Source organism: Mixophyes fleayi, chromosome 5 (assembly GCF_038048845.1).
Source record: "Mixophyes fleayi isolate aMixFle1 chromosome 5, aMixFle1.hap1, whole genome shotgun sequence".
NCBI lineage: Eukaryota > Metazoa > Chordata > Amphibia > Anura > Limnodynastidae > Mixophyes > Mixophyes fleayi.
The window spans coordinates 131284104-131304072 of NC_134406.1; positions in this window are offsets into that span (position 1 = coordinate 131284104).

Here is a 19969-nt window from a genome sequence, read left to right on the forward strand (position 1 = left end):
CCAACAAACCCACACCTGCCAAATAATGAGGGGCCCTTTTTGTAAGCATCATGATTAACTGCTGGGCAATAGACGGTGATTGTCTGTGATTGCTTCAGGCAGAAAAAACATTTTTCACATGTGGATTGCATTAGCATTAAAATAAGGGTTAACTATGTAATGCAACAATTCCCATCCTAATTTCTTTGAGGCAACAGTATTCTAGTGGTTTTTTGGAAAGTACAAAACAACTAGAAAAGGAAAGGTGAAATGAGATTTTACTATGCAATCATACTGGGTGAAAAAATAATGGAAAAAAAAAAAAACAGTAGCCTGAAATTTAATGACACTTTGCCCATTTTCTATACACAGTCCTAATGGGTCATTGGACATGAAATAGGCCTTTCTCTTATGGTCTGATTGGCAAAATACCTGAAACAGCACAGTGTTTGAACCATCACGCCGCTCACAAGCAGAGCTTCATTTTGGTCTTTTGAATGGCGGTTTTCCGGCGGCTTTATAAACCCCCTAATAGTAAATCCGGCTGTTTGTATGTTGAACATTGTTGAAACCGTCATGGCGCTTTATACAGAGGCGGGTTTGAAAACATCTTTTCTGGTCGTTTGGACGGCGGGTTTAGTCTTAGTAAATCCGGCGATGGCTAAACCGCCGCCAAACCCGCCGAAAGTCAGCGGGTTTACAAACACGCCTGATAGTAAATTTAGCCCTTAGTGTTTACAGGGGTGGGATAGAGAAATAGAAAGATTACTCTTGAAAGACTAATTAACAATGGCTCATTGGAACACTCTTTGTTTCAGGCTGCAGCTGCAGTGACTCATGATAATTTGTTTGGCTGAGAATCATTATCCAAAAATGAAGTATGCACATACTTTGCTCCAAAATATCGTTTTATGTATTTCAGAGAAAATATGAGTCACTAAGAGTAAATATTTCATTTCTCTATCATAAGTTAGGAAAGTCCGTTGAAAAGGTATGTAGTTAATGTTATACTGAGTTCTTAATGAACAAATGACGGACGACACTGGATTGCACGGTTAAGACCCCCTAGTCAAGTAGGTAGAGGGATCATAGTTAAAGGAATACAGCCAATTTCCCATAGAGTCCAATCCAGCTGTCATTTTTTTTGCTGTAAAGATCTCCCTTTCTGCATGCATGTTTGTTTTCAAACCTTTGTATTCAAATCTTTGTATTCCTATTATTCATTGCTTTCTTATTTCTAATTTTTTTACATCTATGCTAGTCTCTCTCTCTCTCTCTCTCTCTGCTCTGGTAGAGATAAAAACAGACACAGTCTCATCAATGAGGCTAAGACATATTTTTTATTTTTTTACAAAAGACAAATTCAGGGATACACACACTAGATTGACATGAGTCACAGAAACAGTCAGGGGTTTTGTTTTCATGCGTATAGAAACTGCTGATTTTAAGCAGAAAGGTTCTGTTGTGGAAATACGATTCATGTTTTATAGATTGCATATCTGTTTGGTTTTTTTAGGGGTTTTTTTGTGGTTCGTGCCTCCTGTAAAAAAATGTGCCTTTATATGGATGCACAAAGGGTGGAGAGGACAGGAGGACAGAAGATTGCTAGAGGTTAAGCATACAGATATGGATCTCTGTGTCGAACATTGGAGTAGGATTTGTGCCACAAGATACGACATAATGTGAAACCCTAGAAAATGTAGAATTTTCGTGTTTTATATTTTTCACTGTTAGACAGACATGTACTGGGTACTGTTATATTTGAAGAAAGTGTTATAGAAATAGACCCATTTGTCTTTCTGACTTAGTCAAGTAGATGACTGTGAGGTACTGAGAATGGCATGTGAGTTGGCAGAGGGAAAATTGTTTGATATACATTGATCTTCAGCATTTTTTCTAGTCTAGGGGGCGATGTTGAGTTGACTGAAAAATCTTTTTATAGCAATATCAGAACATGAGTAGGACACTACATAGAGGACTTTATACAGTGACACAGTTACCGACTGAAGTAGCTGGTAGTAAAGTCCACACTTACACACATGACCATACATGGCTGTCACACCAGGGCGAACATAGCTGTCAAATAGACAGCAGGGTTTTATGTGACAGCTAACAAATTTATGTTTTGTTTTGTTTTTCGTTGTATTGTTTTAAAATGTGAACACACACACAAACATGCACACATACACATATTAGTTAATATATGAAGATTTGGGTTACCTGAAGAATTTCTGCAGATAAAACAAATCCACGTCATCCAATTACCACCATGCAGGATCCTCAAGTATACACTGGTGTACCAATGAAATATGTCTGGGTAAAGGTGTATTGAAATGTGTCTAATTTATTACTGTGTCATACTCAAAGCTTTTGATATTCAATGTGATAGTCCTAGAGTTATAATAGATGATAGGGGTATTCATGTTATTGATAATAGATGTATAATGTATGAGTAGTGGTAACAAATCACATACTTTCAATAAGTCATAAACCAGTGTGAACATAAAGTAGTGGTACTAGGTAGAACGAATTGAATAGAATAAGAGTTGGAACTTGATTGAAGTGACTGATAGCTTCGGCCACTAGTCCTTCCCCGCTACCAAAAGATCACTCCTGGGCAGCCTCTTAACTTGTCAGTTTTTGAAATGTTCTTGACCCCTTGTGAGATGAGATTGTAACTGGGAGGCTATGTTAGACCTTGAGAGAAGGTAAATAGTGAGACAGCAACCGAGAACGTCCAAAACACTGTTTTCTGAAAAGTCACACTAACTGACAGGATGTTGGATCGGGAGAGTAAGTTGTGGAACAGTAATTTCCTAGGCTCAGGTTATTTGACAGACAGGTACCAAGTGTAGGCTACCAGCATCATGGCTTCAAGGGTAGCAGAGACACACTGGTGCCCATTCCACCCACTGCAGAGTGGCCAACACTCAGAGAAGGGTCCAAGGGCACTCATGAGTCTGTTCTGGAAGGCCTCGAATGCAGTTAGTAGCACCTGAGCCAAAGGCTAAGACAGTTGTCCAGCATGAAGTTGTAGTTTTTCCTGTTTTGTGTTCTCTCATTTCATTCTCTTCTCAGGACAGTCAATTCTTTTAATTATTAGCAGGTGACAGAGGCTGGTTCAGGTAATGATGTTGAGGAATTGGGGATGACGGAGAAGTTAGTAGCATAATCGGTCCAGCCAATTACTCTATTCAATTCAGGGGTAAAGGAAAATTTGGAAACCTTGGAGCTTGGAGAAAGTGCGAGGGGCTATTGTCTGAGTAGCATTACGTCCGTAAGTATGTAGACCCCATAATAAAAAAAAGAAGGTACACCCAGCGATGCCAGTCCAGTAATATTCGGACTTGAGCAGGCATCCTTGAGAATGATTGTCATTCTTGGAAGGGTAAGGTTTTAGACCAAGCAAAGTGCTGGGCGTGCTCTCACGTGCCTCAGTGATTATATCAAGTAGGACTAGTTCTGTTCCCACTAAATATTCTTGAGGTACCCGAATTATGGGTGGGAGGTCACTAGGGTAAAAAGTACAACACCTAGGTCCCTTAGTCTGGAGTCTCCCAATAGTTTACAAGTCGATCACTGTTAAATCTGAGTATTGGGAGACTGGGAAGAATGAACAGACAATAGCCCGCCCACAAGTGTCGATGAAAAGAACTGATGACATTATTAGAAGTGTGTATATTAACGCAAGCTGAAGGAGGTTTGTATATGACATTATTGATAGACATAGGATGATGCTATTGATGAACATGAAGTGTGTAAATGTATTCTGAGCTTAAAGACATGCGTTGGACAGATGAACCTGTTAAACTTGAAGAACTGTAGTACAGTATTCTGTATAGCTGATACATGTTCTATTGTACTTTGTACCTTTCCAAATAATGTATTAAGTGTTTTATTGCACCCTTGAAGGGCATACAAAAGGTTATCTCTAAACTCCAGAAGTGTACGGTCTATAGTAAAGGAAGAAATCGTTTTGAGGATTAAGACTCTCTCTTACGATAACTTGTTTAGATCTACAGACAGCGTGGTCATACCCCAAGGTGGATTTGCATTACATAGCAATGAAACGTGGTACTGAGATCCTGCATATAACATCTTTAAGGTGAAGTTTATTGTACTATCAAAGGGTGGAACTGTTGAAGTCGTGTAATTGGATGAACGAAAGTATATTGGTTAATATTGTTGTATTGGCTGATTGCACTCAGTATGCCACGGTACATGTGGCATACGGCGATCACACGGTAAAATACGCACTCACACACACTCACATGACAACATTTAGTTATTTATGTAATTCATATTCATATTGGATCCATTACACAGTAATTTATGAGCAGACAGTATTTGGTTTATTATTAGTTTATATATTATGATTATATGCACACTTTAGTGTTATCTAAGGTTCAGGTTATGGGAAAGGTGTCATGTCTGATATCATACTAATCCCCTATTCATCAGCAGCTGTCCGGTTCCATCGCCGAAGAGATCGCATATTGCATACTCTAGTTATTGATGTTAGGGAATAAATAATCAGATTGATATCAGAATGTGATATGCTAATGAACTCATTGTAACTGGAGCACATCCCCTGGAGAGATAACCCCCACCTTTGGATTCCTTAGATTGAATCAGCCTATGACCTGTTTACCCTGGAACCACCCTTGTCTGGACCTATAGAAGCAAGCTACGTCATCTCTATTGTTTACTGTGTAACACTGACTGTATATATAATCATAGCTGCACCCCCACCAGGCTCAGTCTTCACTGATCACAGTATTCAAGGGTGAATTACTGTCCACTGGGCCCGTGGTTAGTGCAGTGTAGTGCAAGCGGTATGTATTTATCTTTTGGTATTGACTGTACTGTACTGTACTGTATCATAATATAATATTGTATTGAACTGTTGACTATTTACATCTGCTAAAATAAACCACTTTGTGCGTTAGAAACACAATACAATCGCTTGGGCAATGCTTATTTGAAAACGATACATTTACTTTAATAATTTATAAGGCATCACAAAAATGTATCCTGTAATAGCATATAAAAATATCCATATTCAGGCATATGAATACAATATTAAAGAGGCCCTTGCCCAAAGAGATATCTAAGATTTAGAGGGTGAAACACATAAAATTATATCCACAGGGTTTGCTTAATCTTTGTTATTCTTGTAATGTCCCTTTGTTTCAGGACTGTTAGTAGACTGTGCCCTCTAGTTCATATGAGTTAAGGGTATCACTCACTGGGCAAGACTGAGAGTTAGTGGCTTTAAATGTTCTCTCTGATGCCCAAATGAGAGAACAATCATTTTGAAGAACTCATTCAGGTTTGACAAACTGTTCAAGTAGAGTCCAAGTTTGAGACCATCAATATAGCTTTGACCTTGTCTAGTGGTTAGCTCAAGTTATGTTGACTCAAGCACTTACAGCAAGGATAATGAGAAAGTTGTATATGAGAGATACGCTGTTTGGTGGTCGAAGTGGGTGGCTATAAACAGACATGCAAGAGGCATAGTGTATGGTGGTATGCCATACCGCCACTTCTCCTACTTCCTTCATATACAGTATGCATATGTATGTATGTATGTATGTATATATATGTATTAATATATATATATATATATATATATATATATATATATATATATATATATATATATTCTATATGATGATAACTGGAGTTTTAATGTATATTTTAAAAATAAATAAGTAATGTGGCACACTCCCCACCTGAGGAGCACTATACAGCAGAGTTCATAGCCTTGTGCTTGTTGAGTCTTTTGCAGGGCCCCCCTGCATTAGTGGTAACCAGAACAGTCTATGATCATTGTTGCTTAGTTTATTTTGGGGGAAGGAGTATTCATTTTTATTTATTTTTGTTTTAATGATACACTAAAATGGCGGTTATCATTATCAAATTGACGATGATGATTGGCATTTCTAGTATGCAGCGGCATCAAGACACGGTTAAAATAATTTCTTAATGCGCTTTAAATGTATCTTCTTGCAGATGCATTTAGCATACTATTGGAACTTTCACATATCTTAAGTTACATGCAACTCTGAATAAACATGGAAAGCCCCATTTTTGTGTTATGCATATTACATGTGTTTTTATGCAAATGCATCCATGAGGACCCATATGTGTTAAGTGTAATGCTGATGGACATGATGGCCCGCACATGTGCACTAATGTCAGGGATTGATAAAGCTCTGCTCACAGTGATATCTCAGAGACCAAAGGAGTTAGGGAAAAGTGACAGGGGAGTGGACTTTAAACTGGCAGTTGCAGTGTGGCAGTTGGTCCCTGTCAGCGGAGAAACCTGTAATTTTGCCAGCAGATAAAGACCTGTGAGTCTCTGAAGAAAATTAGCCCAGTTAGAAACAGCCGGGAGGGACTGAAGTGTATCAGCTCTAACAGGAGGGAGAGCCCAGTTAGACTTGTCAACCCTGTCCTGTAAAAGAAAACAGCTGAAATGTCCTGTAAGAGATCTGAGGAGAAAACTGAATATTATTGGATAAGTTACCCCTGTGTATTTATTATTTGATAGGACTGAGTATTCTGAATCTTGTTATTAGGTGGATAGGGACTTGGTGGGAAGACCCAAAGATAATTTGTATACCCCTTTGCAGGACTATGATAAACTATCAGGGCTAGTGATAAGGAAAGATAGTTAGGGATCAGAGACTAAGATATATTGTGAAAATTGCCACTAAACAGCAACATTTACCTCAGACAAGTGACATTAGTTGCAGTGAATTGCAGGGAAGAGATGGCTTACTGCAGGACTGGGTCTGTGTAATAGGACGAGACAAGGAGGAAAGTGTACACGCCTAATTTCTTCGTCATATTCTGCCGGGATAAAGACAGACTAGAAATTGTGCTTATTAGAAAAGTGAGGGATACTACAGAGTGTCACCATTAAAAGAGAGTTATGTTTGACAAAGTACTATGTACTGACATCAGCAACTTTATTCTGGAGCCTTTTCTACCATAGTCTACTGTTTCTGGGATAGAGAAGTGGAGAGACATTTGATTGTTATTAATTTCCTCATAAGACCACTTAACTGCATTTTATTGCTAAATATGCATATTTTGATGTATAACATGTTAAGTTAGTGGATATGTGTTGAGTTTAGAACGTGCTATTGCTAGATATTATTTCAGTTGGAGAATAATTGTAGGTAAGCATTTAAGGTAGAGGTACCTTTTGGCTAGGGTAAAAAAGGTTAAGTTATAGCATTGTATTCCTATAAAATATTTCATCTGTTTTAAATTAATACATTTAAAATATAGTTTATATGAGAGATATTCTATTTTGGTATATATAAAGTCTAATTAGACATGAAAATCCTTTGAGAGCACGCGTCCAATTAATAAAAGTGCTGGCGTGGCTGTCAAAGACCAGTTTGCCTATTGCTGTCTCTTTCTGTGTGTGCCTGTGGTTTTGCTAGTTGGGTGCGGATGGTTCCTCTGTATCCCTCTTGTGTTGCTTTTCAAAAACACTACCCATCGAAGAGCCTACTGCACTCAGACCAAGGTGGACGCACTGCGCTAACTGAGAATAGAAGTAAAGGAAACACCACAGGTCACAATACACTTTACATAGACACCTGCTGTTCTCTGGGAAAGGGGGTGCTACATTAATATATGGAAAAGATCTACAACTATCATGCCAATGATTTTCAAGGTAATCATCAATGCTAATTAATATACTGTGAATTAAAGAGACAGTTCTTGATCGATGTAATGTCTTATATTGGTCAGTGTGCAAAATTGTAATAGCAGCATTTTTAAAGTACAGTACAGTTGCTATTAAAAATTGCCCTCATCAAATGTTTATCAAAAGTAAGTATTAATGAATACATTTATTCAAGATTCAGTAGACTGCTGTCACACTGACCATACCAGGTAAGGAAAGATACAGAGTTTCTGGATAACTGAAACCCCACAAGGTGCATGCACAGGGAGGAACCCACTTAGGACCTCAATAGACATCAGTAGTCCCTGTCTCTGAGAGGTTTTTCAGCATAATACATCAAATCTTACCACAGGGAGGGATACCCAGATAGTCTGCAGCAAAAAAGCTTTTCCTCAGCATATACCTTTTAAAAGTCCAACTTTTCCTTATCTAAAATTCCCTCACTGCTAGGGAGTCGGGGAGGGTATGGATCTTGATGACATAATTTCCCTGGGGCATGATAACTTAATCAAACCCCAAACCTACCAGCCACTACACTACAGATAATTCTAAAGAACCAGGGAATAGGTGTGTGTATTAAAAGTCCCATAACTCTCTTTCTCATCTCCAAGTGCCCCTAGTCCACTTTTTCAAAGGATGTGGACCCAGAGAAGTTATTCTCTGGTGATAACTCATGATCACCATTAAGAGTAAACAACAATTTATCTCTTGACTATTTGCTTTACACTATGACATACAAAAGTCATACAGGTATACATGAGGCACAAGCTTTAATCAATTTCAGGAGGAATGAACCATTGTTTCAATGAACTGTAAAAGTACCCTTCTAATTAGTGTGTTTGGCACACCCAGATTAGAAATCCAGCATTGAATCTCCATAGTCAAGCAATTACAGTAGAGTGGGTCATACTGAAGTGGCACTGTCATAGGATGATATTTTTCCACCAAGTCAGTATGTCAAATTTCTTCCCTGCTAAAGATGCACCGGTCAACTGTAAGTGCTGTTATTTTGAAGTGAAAATAACTGCTAAACTGTAAAGTGGAAGGACATACAACCTTCCAGAAAGGGAGCACCAAGTGCTGAAGTGCCTAGTGTTTAAAAAATCATCTGTCCTCATGTGCAACACTCACTATTAAGTTTCAAACTTCCTATGGAAACAACGTCAGCACAAGAACTGTCTGCTAGCTTGATGGATTCCATGGTCGAGCAGCCACACACAAGTCTCACATCACCATGTGCAATGACAAACATTTGATTAGAGTGGTGCAAGGCACAATGCCATTGTACTCAGGAAAAGTAGAAATGGGTTCTTTGGAGTGACAATCACATTAAGTTTATGCAAAGACTCAATATTTGCAGGAGAGGGAAAGAGGGTGAGGGGGGGGTAGAGAAATGCAATTGAAGCGGTACAGAAAATACAGCGGGTGTTTACAGCTTTTTTGTAGTTATGAATGCCTTAGCTCTTTTGCTTTTTGTCTATAGCTCTGATGCGGTGTATATATATCCAGGGCTTTGGGACTTGTTTGATGCCTGTGAATTTGAGTCCTGTGGGGTCTTGGTTGTGGTTTGTACTGAAATATTCTGTAGTTCTGTACTCCTTTTCTAATGTTTCTTATGTGTTTTGGAATTCTTGCCTTTATCGGGTGTGGGTGGAACACACAGGCGCCTGTGAGTTCCACCTGATACCTGGAAGTCCGGCCTTTGGAACGCACAGTGCGTTCCAACTGCCGCAACAGAAAGCCGCTCGGCCTAGCTACTGTCTCCCCTCTCTCTTCGGAAGCAAGGAGCACCACGCAACCGCCCCCAGGACACCAACTACCGCCTACAATGAAGGCAAACTAAACTAACTGCTCTAATAAGAGAACACTATAAGAGCATACCATACCCGCTTCCGCCTACACCACATATCACCCCCTCTTACACGCCCAGCATCCACCAACACTGCATTTTCACCCTCAATATAACAGCACACCCGACATACACAGTATTCCAGTGCCAGCCAAAACATAGTATTAGCCTATCTCCACCCTCCCTATCTAGGCTATAAACACATAGCAATACACACCCACCATATTTAACCTAGCCACTCATTTACCAGCCAACATATGCAAACACCCTAAACTCTGGGAGCTATAAACATAGAGCTATAAATGTTACCACTGTCACCCACATATTCCCTGAGCTATAAACAAGGCTATAAACAAGAGCAAATAGCAATTACCGGAAAACACATCCACACAATATACACCGCATCAGAGCTATAGACAAAAAGCAAAAGAGCTAAGGCATTCATGACTGCAAAAAAGCTGTAAACACCCGCTGTATTTCCAGCACCTAAGTATATTATCTGTACCGCTTCAATTGCATTTCTCTACCCCCCCACCCTCTTTCCCTCTCCCACACCCCTCTTTTCTCCACTCTAGGCACCCCAGGTTGCGCCACGGCAGACCCTACGACAACAAGAACCACATCCCTGGGAATCGGAACACCCTGAGCACCCGTAACGGCAGCAACAATCAACCCAGCACACAAGCCAACGCAGACGTCCAAGGTAAACCCCCTAAAAAATGTCCCCGCCACCCACGTTCAACATTTGCAGTGTTGACCCTTCATCATCATCATCATCATCATCATCATTTATTTATATAGCGCCAACATATTCCGTAGTGCTTTACAATTGGGGACAAATGTAATAAACTAATAAACAAACTGGGTAAAACAGACAAAGAGGTGAGAAGGCCCTGCTCGCAAGCTTACAATCTATGGGACAATGGGAGATTGACACATGAGGTTAAGTATACATTTTGCATCTTGGCCCAGCCAGACTGCAAAGGTAGGGTGACTCATAAGCTAAATGATCCTGTCACACAACAATGTTATTCCGGGGGTAGTTGTCTTGTGTGAAATTGTGTAACAGGCTAAAGGTAGTGAGGTTAAGATGGTGGTTGAGGAATATTATAAGCTTGTCTGAATAGGTAGGTTTTCAGAGAACGCTTGAAAGTTTGTAGAACAGAGGAAAGTCTTATTGTGCGAGGGAGAGAGTTCCATAGAGTGGGTGCAGCCCGAAAAAAGTCCTGTAACCGGGAATGGGAGGATGTAATGAGGGTGGATGAGAGACGCAGATCTTTTGCAGAACGGAGTTGCCGAGTTGGGAGATATTTTGAGACAAGAGAGGAGATGTATGTTGGTGCAGCTTTGTTGATGGCCTTGTAGGTTAGTAAAAGTATTTTATATTGGATTCGGTAGAAGACAGGCAGCCAGTGTAGAGACATACAGAGTGATTCAACAGAGGAATAGCTATTTGCAAGGAAAATCAGTCTTGCCGAAGCATGCAAAATAGATTTTAGGGGTTTGAGTCTGTTTTTGGGAAGACCAGTAAGGAGGGAATTGCAATAGTCAATGCGGGAGATGATTAGTGCATGAATTAAGGTTTTAGCAGTGTCTTGTGTGAGATATGTGCGGATTCTGGAAATGTTCTTTAGATGTATGTAACATGATTTAGATATAGAGTCAATGTGGGGAACAAAGGATAGGCGTGAATCAAGGATTACACCTAGGCAGCGAGCTTGTGGGGTGGGATTTATGGTCATGTTATCAACAGAGATAGAAATGTCAGGTATGCTCTTGTTGGTGGGTGGGAATATTATTAACTCTGTTTTAGAAAGATTAAGTTTGAGTTGACGAGAGGACATCCAAGATGAAATGGCAGAAAGACAGTCAGTTACACGGGACAACACAGATGTCGAGATATCAGGAGAGGATAGATAGATTTGGGTATCATCCGCATAGAGATGATACTGAAAGCCAAAGGAACTTATTAGATTTCCAAGAGAAGCGGTATAGATAGAGAACAGCAGAGGACCTAGCACCGAGCCTTGTGGTACTCCAACTGATAGGGGAAGCGGAGCAGAGGTGGCTCCAGAGAAATTAACAGTGAAAGAGCGATTAGAGAGGTAAGATGAGAACCAGGATAGAACTGTGTCTTGAAGACCTAGGGATTGCAGCGTTTGTATGAGAAGAGAGTGGTCAACGGTGTCAAATGCAGCCGAGAGATCAAGGAGAATTAGGAGAGAGTAATGGCGTTCAGTCTTAGCAGTGATCAGATCATTAACAACCTTGGTCAGCGCAGTCTCTGTGGAGTGTTGAGAACGAAAGCCAGACTGAAGAGGATCCAACAGGTTGTTTGCGGAAAGAAAGCGTGTGAGGCGAGTGTAGGCAAGTCTCTCTAGAAGCTTGGAGGGGCAAGGGAGCTGAGAGATGGGACGGTAATTTGAGAGAGAGTTTGGGTCGGAGTTTTGTTTTTTTAGAATAGGAGTAATCACTGCATGCTTGTATAGTGATGGAAAGATGCCAGTAGAGAGTGAGAGATTACATATTTGAGTTAGAGGTGAAATGAGCACAGAAGACAGGGATCTACCAATTTGCGAGGGAATAGGATCAAGAGGACAGGAGGTAGAGTAGGAAGATAAGAAGAGCGTAGAAATTTCCTCTTCATTTGTGGGGTCAAATGAAGAAAGGGTGTCAGAGGGTAGTGGGAAGGAAATGAGCTGATGGCTTGTTGAGGAAGAGGATACCATTTCTAGTCTGATCTTGTCAATCTTGTCCTTGAAGTAGGAAGCAAGATCCTGAGCACTGATAGTAGATGGAGGGTTCGGGGTGGGAGGATTGAGAAGATGATTAAATGTATTGAAAAGGCGTTTGGGGTTAGAAGCCTGAGCATAGATAAGAGATTGAAAGTATGTTTGTTTTGCAGTGTCCAGAGCATTTCGATAGGAGTGGTAGACAGAAGTATATGTGAAGAAGTCATTAGAGCTTCGAGATTTACGCCAGTGACGTTCTGCTTTACGGGACAGTTTTTGAAGATTTCGTGTTGCTTTGGTGTGCCACGGTTGACATCGAAGTCGACGTGTAGTATGAAGTGTCGCTGGAGCCACTTGATCAAGGGCCGTTGCTAAGGTTAGGTGAAAATGAGGTACTGCCATCTCAGGGGATGAGAATGTAGAGATAGGGGAGAGAAGGTGTTGGAGAGAGGTGGAAAATTGTTGAAGATTAATAGAATTAAGATTTCTACGAGTATGAGGAGGCTTGGTTGAGTCAGACAGTAGAGAGGTTAGAGCAGTGGGGGTGAGAGTGTAGCTGATAAGGTGATGATCCGAGAGGGGGAAGGGTGTGTTAATAAAATTAGAAACTGAGCATAGTCTAGAGAAAACAAGATCAAGGCAGTGGCCATCCTTATGAGTAGATGATTCAATCCACTGGGAGAGGTCAAGTGAGGATGTTAGAGAGAGTAGTTTGGAAGCAGCTTTGGAAGGTGGGTTATCAATGGGGATGTTGAAGTCACCCATGATGATGGTGGGGATGTCTGAAGATAAGAAGTGAGGGAGCCATGCAGAGAAATCCTCAATAAATTGTTGGTGTGCTCCAGGGGGACGATAGATCACCGCAACACGTAGGGAGAATGGATTAAAAATGCGAATAGCATGTACTTCAAAAGATGTGAACGTGAGTGATGGGACATTTGGTAGAACTGTGTATGTGCACTGTGGGGAGAGAAGTAATCCAACCCCACCTCCTTGTCTGCCTTCAGGTCTGGAGGTGTGGGTGAGATGGAGGCCACCATGTGAAAGTGCTGCAGGTGAGGCGGTGTCTGATTGCATGAGCCATGTTTCTGTTATTGCCAGAAGGTTGAGGTTTTTTGAGAGGAAGAGATCATGAACGGAGGTAAGTTTGTTACAAACAGAGCGTGCATTCCAAAGGGCACATTTAAAGGACTTGGGAAGAGAGGGGAGACAGGTGATGTGTTTGAGGTTTGCTATAGAACGGTAGTGTTCTGATGTATGTGTGTGTGAGGAGTGTGGGGGACCTGGATTAGGTGATATATCACCAGCTAATAGAAGCAGAGTGAGCGAAAGATAGGCAAGGGGATTGTAAGATGTGTGGCCTTTTATTTTCTGGCGACAGGTGGAGGCTGTACTTGTTAGAGATAATAAATAGGACAACAGTTCATGGGTGTTAAATAGAGGTGAGTGGAGTAATGCAGGTGCAATATGAACAAATTTGTGTGTTGGTGGAGGAGTGAAAGATGACACAGTCCTAAAGATCATGCCATGAAAGGAGACTAAGAAAAGCAATTTGTGAAACATTGTGATAAAAGGGGTAAAAGCAAAAAGCAAGGGTATTTTAAGAATTACCTCTTAGCAGTATTCCATATAAATAGACAAGTAGTGCTGAAATAGGCTGTGGCAGGTGTTGCTTATTGATGGGAGTAAAAGCAAGTCAAATGTAGTCCAATGTTTGTCCAACTGTGTTGTCTAACTGTGCATTTTCGTCCACTTTGTGAGAAAATCCCACTTAGTGCAGAAATCACACATGTCTAACCCCACATACGTCTCCCCATAGAATGAAGCTAAGATGTAGTCAGTCTCATTTAGGAATACACTACAGATGTGCTAATTGGTCAGCTAATCAAAGGAAAAGAAAACATTTGTGGGAAAGGATAGAGGAGGCCAGATACCTATCATAAATTAGGCAGCAATAAAAGACTGTGCCAACCCAAGTTTAAACAGATAACAGTTTCCTATAACATACTTAAACACAGATTGCAGGGATGAAATTCACAGAATAATGATCAGAGTAGTAGTAGCAGCATGGATGAACATACTTAAACACAGATTGCAGGGATGAAATTCACAGAATAATGATCAGAGTAGTAGTAGCAGCATGGATGAACATACTTAAACACAGATTGCAGGGATGAAATTCACAGAATAATGATCAGAGTAGTAGTAGCAGCATGGATGAACATACTTAAACACAGATTGCAGGGATGAAATTCACAGAATAATGATCAGAGTAGTAGTAGCAGCATGGATGAACATACTTAAACACAGATTGCAGGGATGAAATTCACAGAATAATGATCAGAGTAGTAGTAGCAGCATGGATGAACATACTTAAACACAGATTGCAGGGATGAAATTCACAGAATAATGATCAGAGTAGTAGTAGCAGCATGGATGAACATACTTAAACACAGATTGCAGGGATGAAATTCACAGAATAATGATCAGAGTAGTAGTAGCAGCATGGATGAACATACTTAAACACAGATTGCAGGGATGAAATTCACAGAATAATGATCAGAGTAGTAGTAGCAGCATGGATGAACATACTTAAACACAGATTGCAGGGATGAAATTCACAGAATAATGATCAGAGTAGTAGTAGCAGCATGGATGAACATACTTAAACACAGATTGCAGGGATGAAATTCACAGAATAATGATCAGAGTAGTAGTAGCAGCATGGATGAACATACCTGAAGATGAAAAGAGAAGAGAAAGATGAGGATTAGTTGCTGTGTTGTCTAACTGTGCATTTTCGTCCACTTTGTGAGAAAATCCCACTTAGTGCAGAAATCACACACGTCTAACCCCACATACGTCTCCCCATAGAATGACCCTTCTTTTTGAAGACCTCTGCAATTCGTGCTGGCATGCTGTCAATGAACTTCTGGGCCACATACTGACTGATTGCTGCCCATTCTTGCCTACTCAATGCTTGAAGTTTGTCAGAATTTGTGGGTTTTCGTTTGTCCACCCACCTCTTGAGGATTGACCACAAGTGCTCAATGGGATTAAGGTCTGGGGAGTTTCCTGGCCATGGACCAAAAATGTCAATGTTTTGATCCCCGAGCCAGTTATTTATCACTTTTGCCTTATAGCAAGGTGCTCTATCATGCTGGAAAAGGCATTGTTTGCCACCATACTGTTCTTGGATGGTTGGAAGAAGTTGCTCTTGGAGGATGCCTTTGGTATCATTATTTATTCATGGCTCTGTTCTTAGGCAAAACTGGGAGTGATCCCACTCCCTTGGCAGAGATGCAACCCCACACATGAATGGTCAGGGTGCTTTACTGTTGGCATGACACAAGACTGATGGTAGTGCTCACCTTTCTTTCTCTGGACAAGCGTTTTTTTCAGATGCCCCAAACAATCTGAAAGGGGATTCATCAGAGAAAATGACTTTACCCCAGTCTTCGGCAGTCCAATCCCTGTACATTTTGCTGAATATCAGTTTGTCCCTGATGTTTTTCCTGGAGAGAAGTGGCTTCTTTGCTGGCCTTCTTGATACCAGGCCATCCTCCAAAAGTCTTTGCCTCACTGTATGTGCAGATGCACTCACACCTGCCTGCTGCCATTCCTGAGCAAGCTCTGCACTGTTGGTGCCTTGATCCCGCAGCTGATTCAATTTTAGGAGATAGTCCTGGAGCTTGCTGGATGTTCTTGGGTGCCCTGAAGCCTTTTTCCCAACTATTAAACCTCTCTTTTTGAAGTTCTTGATGATCTGATAAATGGTTAATATAGGTGCAATCTTACTTGCAGCAATATCCTTGCCTGTGAAGCCCTTTCTGTACAAAGCAATGATGAGTGCACTTGTTTCCTTGCAGATAACCATGGTTAATAGAGGAAGAACAATGATTTTAAGCACCACCCTCCTTTTAAAGCTTCCAGTCTTTCATTCTAACTCAATAAGCATGAGAGAGTGATCTCCAGCCTTGTCCTCATCAACACTCTCACCAGTGTTAACTAGAGAATCACTGACCTGATGTCAGCTGGTCCTTTTGTGGCAGGGCTGAAATGCAGTGGAAATGTTGTTTTTATGATAAAGTTCATTGTCATGGCAAAGAGGGACTTTGAAATTAACTGCAATTCATTTGATCACTCTTCATGACATTCTGGAGTATATGCAAACTGCCATCATAAAAACAGAGGCAGCAGATTTTGCGAAAAATAATATTTGTGTCATTCTCAAAACTTTTGGCCAGAACTGTACTTATCTGCTTGGCAGTGAGTTAATTTTAATAATGGATCATGCACCTTTTAAGTGGATACCAGATGAGTTCTGTCTTTTAACCATTTAGGTTTACAGGGTTGAACAAATCTAGGTATAAACATGGATAGCCTGTCAAAAGTACACTGCCTGTTCATAAAGGCTGCACAACCCAATAGATCTGAGCAGAGGCTAGGGTTGAGTGATAGATTGCCTTTGTAATGGAGATTGAAACCTGTACATAACTATAGCATAAGAAAAGTCTCAGATTACAGCACACTACACAAAGGGTAGGTTGATGTTAACAGTTAATATGGAGTGGCTCCTCTGCAAACAGTCTAACAAGTAAAGTACAGGGAACATAAACTTCCCTTTGTAACAGAAAAGGTGTGAATCTAATTGACAGGGAGATTGATGTTTATTTGGTGACCAGTGTCTAAAAAAGACAGGAAGGCCAGACTAGAGAACAAAAGAAAGGAAGAGCTGAATCTGAAGTTTTATTTACTTATAAGTGTATGTGGAACTAAGACCACTGCAAATAAAAGTATTTGTGGGAATTACCTAGTACTCTGTGGTCTGTGCTCTCCATACAGGTATGTCTATAATATTTTAAAGCAAAATGTTGTATTTATCTTTATTTTATAATAACTCTATTTGAGAAATAAAAAAAAAAGATAATTAATTTATATGTAAAATATTTGAATTTTTCATCCATGTGTCGGATTGCTTTTCCAAATGTGAATGCCTGGAAAAAATGCATTAAAATTTGATAGACTAAATCAAAGTATTTCTTTATCTTTCCACCCCTCTGTAGATTTCGGTACTTGAGATATATTTGTTTTGCAGTGGTGAATGTGTCAGGAAAGTACACTGTAGAAACTCTTGATGTGCTTTTCATGAAATGCATAACTTATTATTTTAGTGATATTCATTACTCTTAAGGTGTCATTATAATGCTGTGTGTAGTTTAGACTGGAAAATGGAAAAATTACTAGGAGTGTGCACCGGCCACTTCTGGTGTTTTGGGTTTTGGGTTCTGATTAGCTTGAGGTTTTGGGTTCTGATTTGTTTTGCCAAAACACCCCACGAAAGGTTTTGGTTCTGATTTAGGGTTTTGGGTTCTGATTTTTTTTTTAAAAAAGCATAAAAAGTGCTAAAATCCATATTTTTGCTTTTTTTTCACTCCTACACTATTATTAACCTCAATAACATTCATTTCCACCAATTTCCAGTCTATTCTGAACACCTCACACCTCACAATATTGTTTTTAGTCCAAAAGGTTGCACCGAGGTAGCTGGGTGTTTAAGTTAAGCGACACAAGTGGGTGGCACAAACACGTGGCCCATCTAGGAGTGGCACTGCAGTGGCAGACAGGATGGCAGTTTGCAAGAGTTTGCTAGAGATGCAAGATGGAATAGTCCTTGGGCCCTCCCACCCACCCTGATGTTGTTGAAATAGGACATTCGCACATTAAAAAACCAATCAGGAACAGTGAACGTAGTTTAATCTTTGGTACTAATATTTCTGGACTGCAGGAACGGTGAACGTAGTTTAATCTCTGGTACTAATATTTCTGGACTGCAGGAACAGTGAACATAGTTTAATCTCTGGTACTAATATTTCTGGACTGCAGGAACAGTGAACGTAGTTTAATCTCTGGTACTAATATTTCTGGACTGCAGGAACAGTGAACGTAGTTTAATCTCTGGTACTAATATTTCTGGACTGCAGGAACAGTGAACGTAGTTTAATCTCTGGTACTAATATTTCTGGACTGCAGGAACAGTGAACGTAGTTTAATCTCTGGTACTAATATTTCTTGACTGCAGGAACAGTGAACGTATTTATATATTGCAATAGTAATATTTCTTGACTGCAGGAACAGTGAACGTATTTATATATTGCAGTAGTAATATTTCTTGACTGCAGAAACAGTGAACGTATTTATATATTGTAGTACTAATATTTCCTGACTGCAGGAACAGTGAACGTATTTATATATTGCAGTAGAAATTTTTATATACTTTTTTTATAATTTTTTTATGTTTTTTTTTTAATTATTTCTGTATACTTTTTTTTATAATTTTTTTAAATTATTTTAGTATAATTTTTTTATAATTTTTTTTTCTTTTTTTATAACTTTTTAATAATTTTTAAATAACAATGGCCTTAGCAGAACAGAGCACAGGACACACACAGCACCACTGGACTCAGCAGGACAGAGCACAGGACACAGCACCACTGGACTCAGCAGGACAGAGCACTGGACAAAGCACCACTGGACTCAGCAGGACAGAGCACTGGACATAGCACCACTGGACTGATCAGCAGGACAGAGCACAGGACTAAGTAACCACTGGATTAAGCAGGACAGAGTGACAGGACACAGGACACAGGAGCACCAAACTACAACCTCCCTCTTCAATGATCTGAGCCCGACTGAAGATGGCGGCCACAAGCGGGGAATTTATGCAATCCGAGTCTCGCGAGATCCGACGCGAGATTTGGATGTCATAGCCTCGTTTTCATTTCTTTTGGCCGCCGGAAATACCCTTACAGTGCTCGGATCCCGTCGGATCCGCACTGTTCGGGTGGGCTTGGATTAGCGCAATCCGAGCCCGCTCATCTCTAAAAATGACCACAAATGCACTAAGGTTATAATATTCTTAATGATCAGTGTACACGTCTTGTAGAATTCTCATCCATAATATTTATGCTGTGTATTACTCCAATATATAATATTACTATAACCTGTAATGTTCGTATGGTCACTACCAAATAATAATTGTCCGCTGCAATCAATGTGGTTCCAACGCACAAAAGAGATTTAATAGCAAGATGTAACAAATCACAATAATAAAATTAAGTACAGCCGATACAAACTGTCACGGGCACTAGGAGTTTCTACCCAGGATTCACCAGGTGTGATTATGCTTACCAGAGGTGCAGAGTTTATCACAGCAATCCTCTGGGCAGTATGGTGAATGGTTGGAACAGTACAACAACTTAGAATAAGGGTACGTTACCACTGATGAGCAGAGCAGGCTTGTCCAGGTGCAGGTATGCAGCGGAATGGCAAGCAGTCTATAGCGGGTACGTTTACTACAGAAGAGCAGATAAGGCCTGTCCAGGTGTAGGCATGCAGCAGAGTAGAGGTAGTCTGTAGCGGGCAAGTTTACCACGGATGAGCAGAGAGAACTTGTCCACAGCAAAACCGATCACACAAGCAGAACACAGGAAACACCTAGGAGTCTCAAGGGAATGAGAACCAAGAACAGGCAACGATACTAAGGACACAGGTGCCTTAAATAGTGAGTGGTGATTGATTCACCAATAGGATTAAAAGCAAGGTTTTAAGTTCAAGAGTCCTGCACATGCGCAATCCAGTCAAGATGGCGGATGGCCGCGGCTTAGGACAGGCACCGGCGGGAATGAGAGAGAGCCACTT